At 44.9% G+C, this 11,986-nt stretch overlaps 1 long non-coding RNA gene across 1 annotated transcript; it reads right to left on the bottom strand.

Annotated features, from left to right (window-relative positions):
• Positions 1 to 3,499: 3,499 nt before the first annotated feature.
• On the bottom strand, positions 3,500 to 11,525 carry LOC111971505 (uncharacterized). Its single transcript, XR_002878266.2, has 3 exons — positions 11,364 to 11,525; positions 4,086 to 4,193; positions 3,500 to 3,801 (listed from the first exon to the last, which is right to left on the bottom strand). It is a non-coding gene; the product is annotated as an uncharacterized lncRNA (long non-coding RNA).
• Positions 11,526 to 11,986: the final 461 nt, after the last annotated feature.

Genomic DNA, 11,986 nt, shown 5'->3' with positions numbered 1-11,986 from the left:
TACGTGTTATTCACTTCCGGATTTGGAGACTTGGAGAGCGCTCAAAGCGTTGAAGAACGCTCTCTGAATAACGGGGCGTGGTTTTGGCTTAACTGCGTTGGGGAAAAGAACGACGCGGACTGACTTCTTAAAATGCCTGCCAAGACTAGGGCCTGTATACATTTGAGTGTCTGGGCAGGAGGTGCAAACTTTTTTTTACTGCAGTTCTCTTTCTCTTCATAACCACCAGGGGTCAGACTATATGAACAGGCAGATGACATGAAGGTGTAATTCATGGTTACCAACCAGTTGATCGCGATCCCTGCGCACCAGGTTGACAAAGTGTATCTATTTGGAACCATTTAATTTGTCTGAAAACACAAACTCCAGCGGACCAGGAGATCTGTGGAGATCTGCGACCGAGTGCGCCTACTATGATGGCCAATCGGATAACTCAAATCACCGTGCTTCGAAGACCCGGCAAAGTTTGATATTAGCCAATATGAGATTTCATTACTTTTAAAACCATGACCAGAGAGAGACTGTCAAAGAATACAGCAAATAGCTGCTGTTTTTATGAGCAACTTTTGATTCAGCACTGTCAACACTGTTTTTATTCAACACTATTGCAATATATAAAACGGCTTCTCCCTACGTACACTCGCGCTGCAGTTGCAATGAATGAGTAGTCAAGTGTATCGATAGCCTTGCGTTTTTATTATTATTAGCAGCTCGTCGCGTCTATTTTAATATCGAGGAATATTTAACTTTCTCTGGTCATAGGAACAACATGAATTTGTCCTTGAGGCACAAAGGTGCGGCTCAAGTTTCGCCATCAGGTGAAGATGGTGTACCCTCTCTATGGTCAGTCTCACCGGAGGAAAGGTAGGAGAGAGCAGAGACCCTACCTCCACTGAAACTAATGCCGTGTTCAAAACTGGGAACTCGTAAATCTCATACATCCGACTTAAGTGCGTTCAGGACACCTGGGAACTCGGAAAAAAAACAGATCAGACTGGGAATAAATAGTTTTGAATGGTCATTCAACTCGGAATTTCAAGTCGGAAACTCAGGTATCTTTTCTAGAGCTCTGACTTTCCGACCTGAATATCACTGATGTCATGATTTGACCTCGTTTTTCTACAGAGTTCCCAGTTGTCTTGAAAGCACCATGACCATGATGCAAGGTACATCAGTCCAGTAAAATAAAAAAGCAATTATTTCAATTTATGCTCAGCTGTGCCTCGCAAGTGCTAGCTTCACCAAATTATATATTTTATTATCAAAGCTTGTGTTTGAAATATAATATGGTCTGAGAAGAACAATATCGCTGGTATATTTTGCCAGTATGCTGTGTTAATGTATTAGGTCTACTGCACAAACCTCATTCCTACAGAACTGTTTTTATTAGGTTAATGTTTAAAAAATGTAAGACATGTTTAAAAAAAAATCTGAATGGTAGAGCTAGGCTTGCTTTTTGACTGGGAAAGTAAGCTTGACTCAGAAAAGGTTGGTGACCACTGGGGCAATTGATTGAAGTCTTCTTATCCCGTGTGTATCCACAGACAGTAAAGTCAATCCTGTTAGTGTCTTTACTACTAATCCTTCTCAACAACAGATAGAGTTCAGACTCTTCACCAGTCAGGTCAAACAGGTATAGTACTATGTTGGAGGGTACTACTATGTTGTACTACTATGTACCCACACCAAACGCACTGCAACTGCCTCTGCAACGCAATGCTGTAAGGCAAAAGCAGCGTTTCGTTGGAAATGAATGTAATTCTGGTGTACCAAAATGCAATGACGCTGTCGGTGTGTTTGAAGCGTAAGACTTCATGGGGTCCACTTATGTGCCACTCCTAGTTCTGTTATGTTTACGCTACTGCTACTCTCTGTTTACCACATATGCATAGTCACGTTAACCATACCTACATGTACATACTACCTCAATCAGCCCGACTAACCGGTGCCTGTATATAGCCTCGAAACTGTATATAGCCTAGCTACTGTTATTTTTCACTGTCTTTTTTACTGTTGTTTTTACTTATCTATTGTTCACCTAATACCTTTTTTTTAACTTAAAAATTGCACTGTTGGTTAGAGCCTGTAAGTAAGCATTTCACTGTAAGGTCTACAACCTGTTGTATTCAGCATATGTGACAAATAAACGTTGATTTGCTATGTCCCACTGCCCAGCCCCCTTCACACACATAACCTCGTTACATGCACACATTGTCCTTGCATGCAGTCCCATCTCTCTCTCTCCCGTCAGCTGTCTGATTCCAGAGCCCCAGGAGGTAGATTGAAACTTTCATGTACTCACACATCCTGATTGGCCTTGGAGTCTACTCACACCATAGAAAGTGGGTGTGTCATACCTTCCTGAACCCCACTTAGTTCTACACCCTTTTCCAGAAGTGTACTTGCACTTTTCCCATCATGTTTTTAAAAGCATATGATTGGTGTAAGCATTAGCTGGAGTCAGTTTACACCATTGTTCAATCCATATGAGAAAGAGCAAGGGTACAGTTTGGTAGAAGGGTGGAAAATGGGGATGCAGGCTGTGTCCAGTGCCTAGTTCAGAGTGCGTTCATGGAATCAGTCAGAATTAAGAGTGTATCAATTGCATTTTACAGATTAAGGGTTAACTGCATTAGTCAAATTAAGGGTTTATATCCCATCTCCTGGTCCTTTAAACCCATTACAAAGAGACAGAATAGTCCCAGGTTCAAACGCTTTTGGRTTAATGAGTTGAATCTTAAAGTAAAAGTGCAAAGAGACGACATCTTAAAATTAGACACTCACCAGCTTTTGATGGTCTGAGCCCATATTCATAAAGCACCTCAGAGTAGGAGTTCTGATGTAGCATCACGTCCCCCCAATCTCATTCATTAGGCTCTAAAAGGCTAAACTGATCCTAGATCAGCACTTCTGAGAAGCGTTATAAATAGGGGCCCTGGTCTGCAACAGGTCATTAAAGTATCAAACAGATGTAAAAACCCAAAGCCATAACCCAATTCAGAACATGAAACTGTAGAGACGGGCTAGCTGACAACGTCAGGAAAATGATGAGCACGCTTCAATGGGGCAGAAGTCTGTGGATTGTGACTCTGGATGGTCAGATAGCCAATAACTATGACAAGAAGCCTCCATGTGGAGAATCGTCAGTGGGTCGTTTCAGCTAGTTCTTGATACCATGGTCTTGTTTTGAGGAGTTTTAACTGATGTCACATCTATGCTAATATGGCAAAAATTCGCTTGTTAGCTAACCAACAACTCTAACAATGTATTTGAGACAAGTGCACATTTATTTATGTTTTCAATAAACATTGGAGACAAAACATAGTTTAGATGTTGTCAACAATCTATGCCAACCCAGTCTGTTTTGCCCCATAGTGTCGCACGCGTCGGTTTTGTTGCTAAACAACCAAGCCGTATATTGAGGTTACAAAACTGTTCAAAGAGCCAAATATGACATTTCACATCACATTCAAAAAGAGAAGCAAAGCAAGAGGCAAAATGTTATACCAATTTCTTTTAGACTTTATTTGTTCCATTTAAATGTATGCATCTCAAGTGGACAATTTACATAAAACCCATAGGCTCTCCGGGAATTGTCTACCAATGGATGTACTCAGCCACGGTGGGAGCAGCGCAGGGGTATAAATCGGAAGACACCATTTAAGCTTCAAGGGGGGTTGGGGAGGGAGGTAAGAGGTGGATGGTTTCTGCCAGGCGCCGAACACCGCCAGTATCATTCAGCCCAGTGCTTGTTGTGCAGAAGGGAATGCTGGGAAACGTGGAGGACCCTGTGCGGTGGACCTGGAGAGAGTGAACAAGAGAAAGTGTGCAGAATTAGTTTCGGTCATATTGGCTTAACATCTGCCTCCCTGGCTAGAGTGGATAGACTGGCTGGCACACCATTGGGTTGTATACACCATAAGCCAGATCCTGCAGGCTATTCAATTCACATTCCATGAGTGAGCCCCAATAGTCAGCTAAGCATTTCCTTTGGCATTACAGAGAGTCCATTACTGGACAAAGAAAGGTTGGCTTTAGTAGTTAGGAGCCTTATCAGGACACATCGCCCCTGCATGTGAACTTACATTTCCTGTGAGTCTAGCTCCTGCTCTCCTCACGACGCCCCCGCTGCACTCTTCAGACAGGCTGCAAATGCCTCCATCAGATCCTTACAGTCACCCCCCTCCTTCACACTGTAGAGAGAACACAACCACATGGTTAGGACCTCTGAGGGAGGGACCTTGGATCCTCTCCTCCAACAATTTGACAGCTATGGAGCCAATAGCGATCTTTGAAGCATTTAGATAGGTTGGCCATCGAGCTCAGCACCAAATGATCCCGGTCAACTAAAGATGTTTTGGTGTCAAACTGTCAGCCTGGAAGTGTCCTAGGCCCACCCTGTCCTAGTATGAGCTTTTCTAAACAATGTTGGCATTCCTCAGATTGAACCAAGTCAGACTGGTCCTACAGACAGACACTGCCCTCACTAAAAGGAGTGAACTGGTTACATAGGTAGAGAGTGTTGGCATACTGGTCACTAGAGAGGACAGGGAAGGGTGTTGAGGGAGATTATTTCAGGAACTCGGCACCAAACAGCGGGCATACACTGACACAACGCATTAGGGTGATACGGCGAAAGGGAGCGAGGGAAGAGAGGAAGGTGGGGAGAGAGGGATGGGGATAAACCCATCTGTGATGGAAGGTGGGCATCAGGGAGAGCGAGTGATTGCGTAACAACGCAAAACAGATGACGAAAAGGCTGGGTAGGAGGGTGATGGTCAGAGACGGCAGGAGGGGATGGATTTACTGACATGACTGCAACCCCACACTACCTCACCATTCTCCCATTGGTTCCATGCCCCCTCCCCCCCACGACCCCTTGTCGCTGGGCTGATCTCTATGATGTAACTCACAGCTGGTCTCTGCAGCTTAAAAAGGTTTATGCAGCCGATTGCTACGGGTTTGAAGAAGGGTCGTTTGTGTAGTGTGTGTCGAGTGAGTCACTGAACGCATAAGAGTGTACGTGTGTGTGGTAGGAAGAGGCATGGGGAGGGTGTTGGGGCAGTGATGTGGAGGCAGCAGAGATGACCCAACAGCAGCACAGAGGACCTAGCCCTGAGGCTGTGTGGCCAGATAATCCATCCACCATAAACATCCCCTGCTTTTACCACTGAGAGAAAGTGCTTAAAGACATATGATTGGACCAAACCTACAATAAGAAGCAGGGTAGATAAACCCAAAACAGGCAGCCATTTTAATAATCAAATGACATTGAACTGTAATGGAGGGAGGGAAGGGAAAGAGGGATGGATAGAAACACATTCATTCTCCCACTATAAGAGCGACACTGGGTCTGGGTACCCCACAACTGTAGCCTGGGGCCTCGTCAACCAACCAAACAAATTAGGCTTTGTTAGGTAATGCTGCCTGAACAGAACAGAACTCCCCTGTCTCTCCATCTTCAGCTCCACACAAACAAATGGGGGAATCCTTTGTGAATGAACCAAGGGGAGAACTTTGGGGGTTTGAATATACTGTACATAAAAAATATTAGTTCCAAGTTAACATCTTGGGATTGAGTGATCAACATGCAAGAGTCATCTGCTGCAGAGTGTTACCTCTGGATGTCAGAGAGGTTGCAGGGGCAGCGAACTGGTGACATCACCATGATAGCGGTCACACAACATGAGGGGGGTGGGGGGCATCAAGCACGTTACGGCACCACCACCATGTTGGCATGGCAATGGGCACCGACCACTTTAGGGCGCATCACAGAGCAAGTTAAAGAGGGTAGGGTGGCAAGGGCTGGGTTTGTATGGGAAGAGGATGACCGATTGGGTGGTTGGACTGGTGGAAACACTGCCTTTACAATCAGGAAATTAAGATGTGAATTATTTAGGGCTGTCGGCCGGCCACTAGTTGTGCACAGGTCAGTGGTTTGTTTAACCGCAATTGCTAATAACCCACCCGTAACCGCCCGACTATATGTGATAAAGTGAACATTTGTTTTTGCCCGATTTAGATATGTTTCTGCTTATAATTTCCAACATTTTGGTAGGCTATTTGTTAGTCAACTTGTCTGTAATTAGATACATGCAGCTTCTCTTCTGTCATTATATGTTGACCTAGAAGACTAAATAAATCCTTGCTCACCAGAATGTCATAAATCAATAGAATGAATGCTTCAATCTAGTTGACATTGGTAAAATTCTGTCACCTCTGCATCTTTTGCAGAGCAAAAACATTTAGGGACTGGGAAGAACATGCCATAACCACAGTTTGATCGGTTTCAAGGAAATATACTGAACCAAAATATAAACGCAACATGCAACAATTTCAAAGATTTTACAGAAATACAGTTCACATGAGGAAATCATTCAATTGAAATGCATTAGGCCCTAATCTATGGATTTCACATGACTGGGAATACATATGCATCTGTTGGTTACAGATACCTAATTTAAAAAAAATGGGCCTCATAACGGGCCTCAGGATCTCATTGCGGTATTTTTGTGCATTCAAATTGCCAATCGATAAAATGCAAATTGTGTTAGTTGTCTGCAGCTTATGCATGCCCATACCATAACCCCACCGCCACCATGGGGCACTCTGTTCACAATGTTGACATCAGCAAACCGCTCGCCCACACAACACCATACACATGGTCTGCAGTTGTGGGGCCGGTTGGACGTACTGCCAAATTCACAAAAACTTAGTTTTTGGGGGGGATTATGGTAGACATTGGTGGACATTTCTGCAGTCAGCATACCAATTGCACGCTCCCGCAAAACTTGAGACATCTGTCGCATTGTGTGACAAAACTGCACATTTTAGAGTGGCCTTTTATTGTCCCCAGGGCATGGTGCACCTGCACCTGATCATGCTGTTTAAATCAGCTTCTTGGGACCAACACTAACAATTTACATGTTGCGTTTGTATTTTTGTTCAGTGTAGAAAGCTGTGAAAACAACCCAACATGTTTCTGATAAGATTTCAGTTCGGCTTGGATGCATATTTTATGTGTTTGAAATACTAAATCGGCTTTTATGATGCTGATAAATACAGCATCTTTACAGACGGTATCTAACACATTCTCTCAAGATGCTAAAATAAATCAATCATATTTCTCCACTCCTGTACCAGAGTCAAAATTTTGACTACATTTGGTGTACCATTTTACTGCAAGAAATGCTTAATTCTGCAGGAGTTAATATTAAAGCTGTGAGAGAGGTTATAGTCCAGATTTCAGTTTCCATTTAACCCATCTGAACAATAGGCTTCAGTTCCCTTGACATGCCATAGGCCTATTTGAAGTCCCCATCTTATGACTGTCAAATTTGTATAGCGCCTCACAATCAAACAGCATCCGCTTTTACCACTTCACCAAATCTTTCCCTTGTTAGTGCCTTAAAAGGAACTCCTGCCCAATTCTGAGTATCAATAAAGTTTGCAAAACTCAGACTAAAAAAAGCATTGGTTTGGAGTATTAAATATAATATGGTCAACAGTATAATCTGAATTGAGCTTCAATAGTGAGTGCAAACTGTGTATAGAACGTGTATAACTAGGCTGTCCCAATGGAAAATAAGGGATGCTTAGAAAAGGGAACCAAAGAGAAGGGAACCATCCAGACCAGTATACTAAAGAAAAGAGAGTTGGGACACGGAGCCAATATCATCTAGCTTGTGAACAGCTTTGAAGTTGGTTACTGGGCCTGTCTGAGTAGGAAACTAAGAGCGATCTAAAGTCACTACACTGAAGAGTTCAATGGCATTGGGACGCCTGCGAGTGAACAACTATAGAGGGAACTAAGGGCAGGCCTACAATGATAGGGATATCATTCTAGGACCAATACAAACATTGTCGGAGTCTCAAATGGCACCCTTATTCCCTATACTGTGTGCTCACTGGGCTCTGGTCAAAATAAGTGCACTAAATAGGGAATAGGGTGTAATTTGGGACAGAATAATTATCTATGGAGCAGGAGGAGAAGAAAGATCAAAGCTATGATAAAAATAAAGAAAATTACTGCGAATGACTTGGTTGGTTTCCAGTTGGAGCCCTGTTGTAGCTAAGGGGTCTTGAATTGCAGTAACACTGCATTCCATCCAAGTAAACCACATTTTCAGTCAAGCAGAGCAAGCACACACATGTCTACATACAAGCCAGGAGCCAGGGTCTGTGTGGAAGGCTAGGGTGTTGGCTTAGTTACACACAGTTACACAAGTTACACACAGTTAGACTACCAAAGTTACTACAGAACCAAATTTCAAAGTACACAGCAGGACCCACACAGGTAGTAGACATCTGTAACATGGTTAATATTAATATTTAAAGCGGCAGTTAGGTATCCAAGTCATACATTGACATGTATAATCTATAAGTCTCAATGTACTGACTAGGAGATACGCGACGCACTGCAGGTAACAGGGGCATCAGTAAGGCACCTACAAAGCACACACAAATACCTTGTCACAGGTTCATATGTCAGTCAACGCAGGTTCTAGAATGTTTAGGCCGGGTCCACAAGCTCAAAGTACGTTCCAGAGGGGTTGTTTGGCCCATTACCAAACTGACCCCTACATTTACATTTACATTTAAGTCATTTAGCAGACGCTCTTATCCAGAGCGACTTACAAATTGGTGCATTCACCTTATGATATCCAGTGGAACAACCACTTTACAATAGTGCATCTAACTCTTTTAAGGGGGAGGGGGGGGGTTAGGAGGATTACTTTATCCTATCCTAGGTATTCCTTAAAGAGGTGGGGTTTCAGGTGTTCTCCGGAAGGTGGTGATTGACTCCGCTGACCTGGCGTCGTGAGGGAGTTTGTTCCACCATTGGGGTGCCAGAGCAGCGAACAGTTTTGACTGGGCTGAGCGGGAACTGTACTTCCTCAGAGGTAGGGAGGCGAGCAGGCCAGAGGTGGATGAACGCAGTGCCCTTGTTTGGGTGTAGGCCTGATCAGAGCCTGAAGGTGCGGAGGTGCCGTTCCCCTCACAGCTCCGTAGGCAAGCACATGGTCTTGTAGCGGATGCGAGCTTCAACTGGAAGCCAGTGGAGAGCGGGGAGGAGCGGGTGACGTGAGAGCTTGGGAAGGTTGAAACACAGATGGGCTGCGGGCGTTCTGGATGAGTTGTAGGGGTTTTATGGCACAGGCAGGGAGCCCAGCCAACAGCGAGTTGCAGTAATCCAGACGGGAGATGACAAGTGCCTGGATTAGGACCTGCGCCGCTTCCTGTGTGAGGCAGGGTCGTACTCTGCGAATGTTGTAGAGCATGAACCTACAGGAACGGGTCACCGCCTTGATGTKAGTTGAGAACGACAGGGTGTTGTCCAGGATCACTCCAAGGTTCTTAGCGCTCTGGGAGGAGGACACAATGGAGTTGTGCCCTAGACCCTAAGGCATGTGTACTTGTGGATATCCGAGGATAAGACAGGTGTAATTAACAACATGACACTTGTTTGCGTTTGAAGGTGTCAAGGTGGTAACTCCTTCAACTAATCCATGTATTTCTACGTGACATGTTAGGGCAGGCCAAGCCAGCCAAGATGGCTGCAGTCAGCTGTGCATCGTGTAAGGCCGTTTAAAAATATATACCTTTTCAGGTTCCACGGCAAGTCAAAAACATGATCATGAACTATAGCCATGGGACAGGACATGGTATCCTGGACGTTTACACACCAACCCATGCATGACTATTTAGAATTCAAGAGTGGAGCTATAAATACATCGTCCTGGTATACATTACTCAGTCAGCCCTCTGGTACAGCTAGCTACGCTGCCTTCAGCAGGTCCACTGTCGTCACGTGGACCATGTTACAGGATACAGTATCATTTGGGTCCATCAATGACAAACCCCAAGGACCATGAGGTTAACAGTAGAACCCTGGCCTGAGGGTTAACGGTACAACCCTTGACTGTAGGGTTAAGAACGTGTCCTGAAAAGTTGCACCATAACAGCACAGGGCCCTTGACTAAACTTCAAAGTAGATGTTATTTACTGTGGCATAGACCAAAGAGCTGTACATTGTACAAAACAATTGTGCTTGACCCAAGTGTTGAGAAAGCCTTCATCTAGTTTCTAATGCAACATTGACAAATTATAAAAGTATAAATACTGAGGTAAAGGGCACCTGATGCAAAGTGAACTATGAGAGGCCTACAACGAGTATCAACACTACAGTCCATTCATAAAAAGGTGGCATACAACAATTCGATGACATTCAATTCACCATGGCTCAAGACCGCTATAGGCACCCTGAAAATGTTACTAAAACAAAACTTTACAACCAGCAGCCAACCTAGCCCATCCCTAACATGCCCTGCAACCTACCACCCCCTAAACCCAGCATCCTTATCTCATCCCTCACACCCATTGGTCTGGACTTATCTGGCCTATACAGCCTGGGACACTCCAGGCCCTAGCCTAGCCTAGCTCCAAACCCTGCAACAACACATCAAAATACAACACCAAGGGTCAAAATGCATCTAGGTTTTGGTGAAATGTCAATGAAGATTGACAGAGTTGAAAACCGCTGAGGGCTTGAGTAGACGCGTTACATCAGCCATCGAACCGGGCTTTGACATTGCACTGTCATTGAGCCCTCACACACAACCCAACCATCCAGGTTTCCTGTTTCTACACATTTCTAGAGATAAAACCCACAACAATCTCACTCTGCACTAATCTTGCAGAGGGAGGACAGAGGAGGGGGGAAAGGTGCACACAGATCGGGACAATGAAGCAGTGAGTTAGCGACTTAGCGCTGGCTAACGCTCACTCAACGCTGTCGACACAGCAAGGCCAGAAAAGCTGAGCGGGGACAGGGGTGGGTGGGTGGGGAGCGAGTAGGAGAGAACATGATGTAGGCAAATTCCCTGCATTCAATCAGGCGTGTGCGAGAGACTGCCGTGCTTTGACCCCAAAACCCCTACGTGCGTACCCCCCATTACACTACAATAGTAACCCCCCCAACCTGCCAAGACAGTTTAAATTCAGTTACATATAGAAAATTGGAATTTGGATTCTTCTATCATCATACACTGCACTACTCAACTGCTCCACCATTTTATCAGGGCGCAACACAAGGATTCCAAACGACATCAACTCATCATGCACCGCTATAGCCTTCCTCCAAGCGACGGGGGGAGGGTAGTCACTTCAATTAAAACAACTCAACACTGAAATCCACTTGGAGACACTGGGAACTTCCAAGTAAAAAGCACTAGAAGCACTGCGGCTTTGCCACGTCCATCCAATGAGTTGGAAGCCATGGATGGGCATCCTGGAGACGTTGGTCCCAGTGGCAATGGCGGACAAAAACTGAGAAAACCACATCCGTCCGTACAGACACTCACCATTTGTCCAGGTCTGCCTTGATGCTTGCACACGTGACAGGGACGGGGGCCTCAGTAGGAACGGTGGTCTCGGAGTCCGACATGTCTGTAGAGTTGCTGTGCGTGTCAGTGTCTCCTCTGTACGCCTATGGGTTGCGTGTGCCAGAGAGAGAGGAAGAGAGTGAGAAGAGAGCAGAGGAGCGTGTTAGTGGGAGGGGCAAGTGAACACACATGAGGGGAGGGAGGGAGAAAATGTGACAGGACAGAACACATGTGAAATTAAGGGTCAGCTCAGTGACCCAGACAAAGTTCAGTGGGAAAATAAATCAAGTGGAAAGATGTTGAAGTAGAGTGGAGAAGACTAAAAATGACACTTCAAATACCATGAAAGGCCAGATGGATACCCTTAATGTTCATGTAGGCCTACAACTCATTCACCAACTGAATGTGGCAACCCATACCAACAACCTTCTATACAAGCAAATATGCAAAACTAACATAATTTTTTACACGCGCTACAGATGCGCACGTTTCGGGGCCCGTGCGCACACATGAAGATGGAGCAGTGAGCGCTGCAGAAGGAGAAAAAAAGTAAATCCATCAAAGCAAAAGGATCCCCGCATGACCTATGGACGAGTGCCACC

This window comes from Salvelinus sp. IW2-2015, linkage group LG13, assembly GCF_002910315.2.
Source record: "Salvelinus sp. IW2-2015 linkage group LG13, ASM291031v2, whole genome shotgun sequence".
NCBI lineage: Eukaryota > Metazoa > Chordata > Actinopteri > Salmoniformes > Salmonidae > Salvelinus > Salvelinus sp. IW2-2015.
This window is presented reverse-complemented; position numbering and strand designations above follow the sequence as displayed.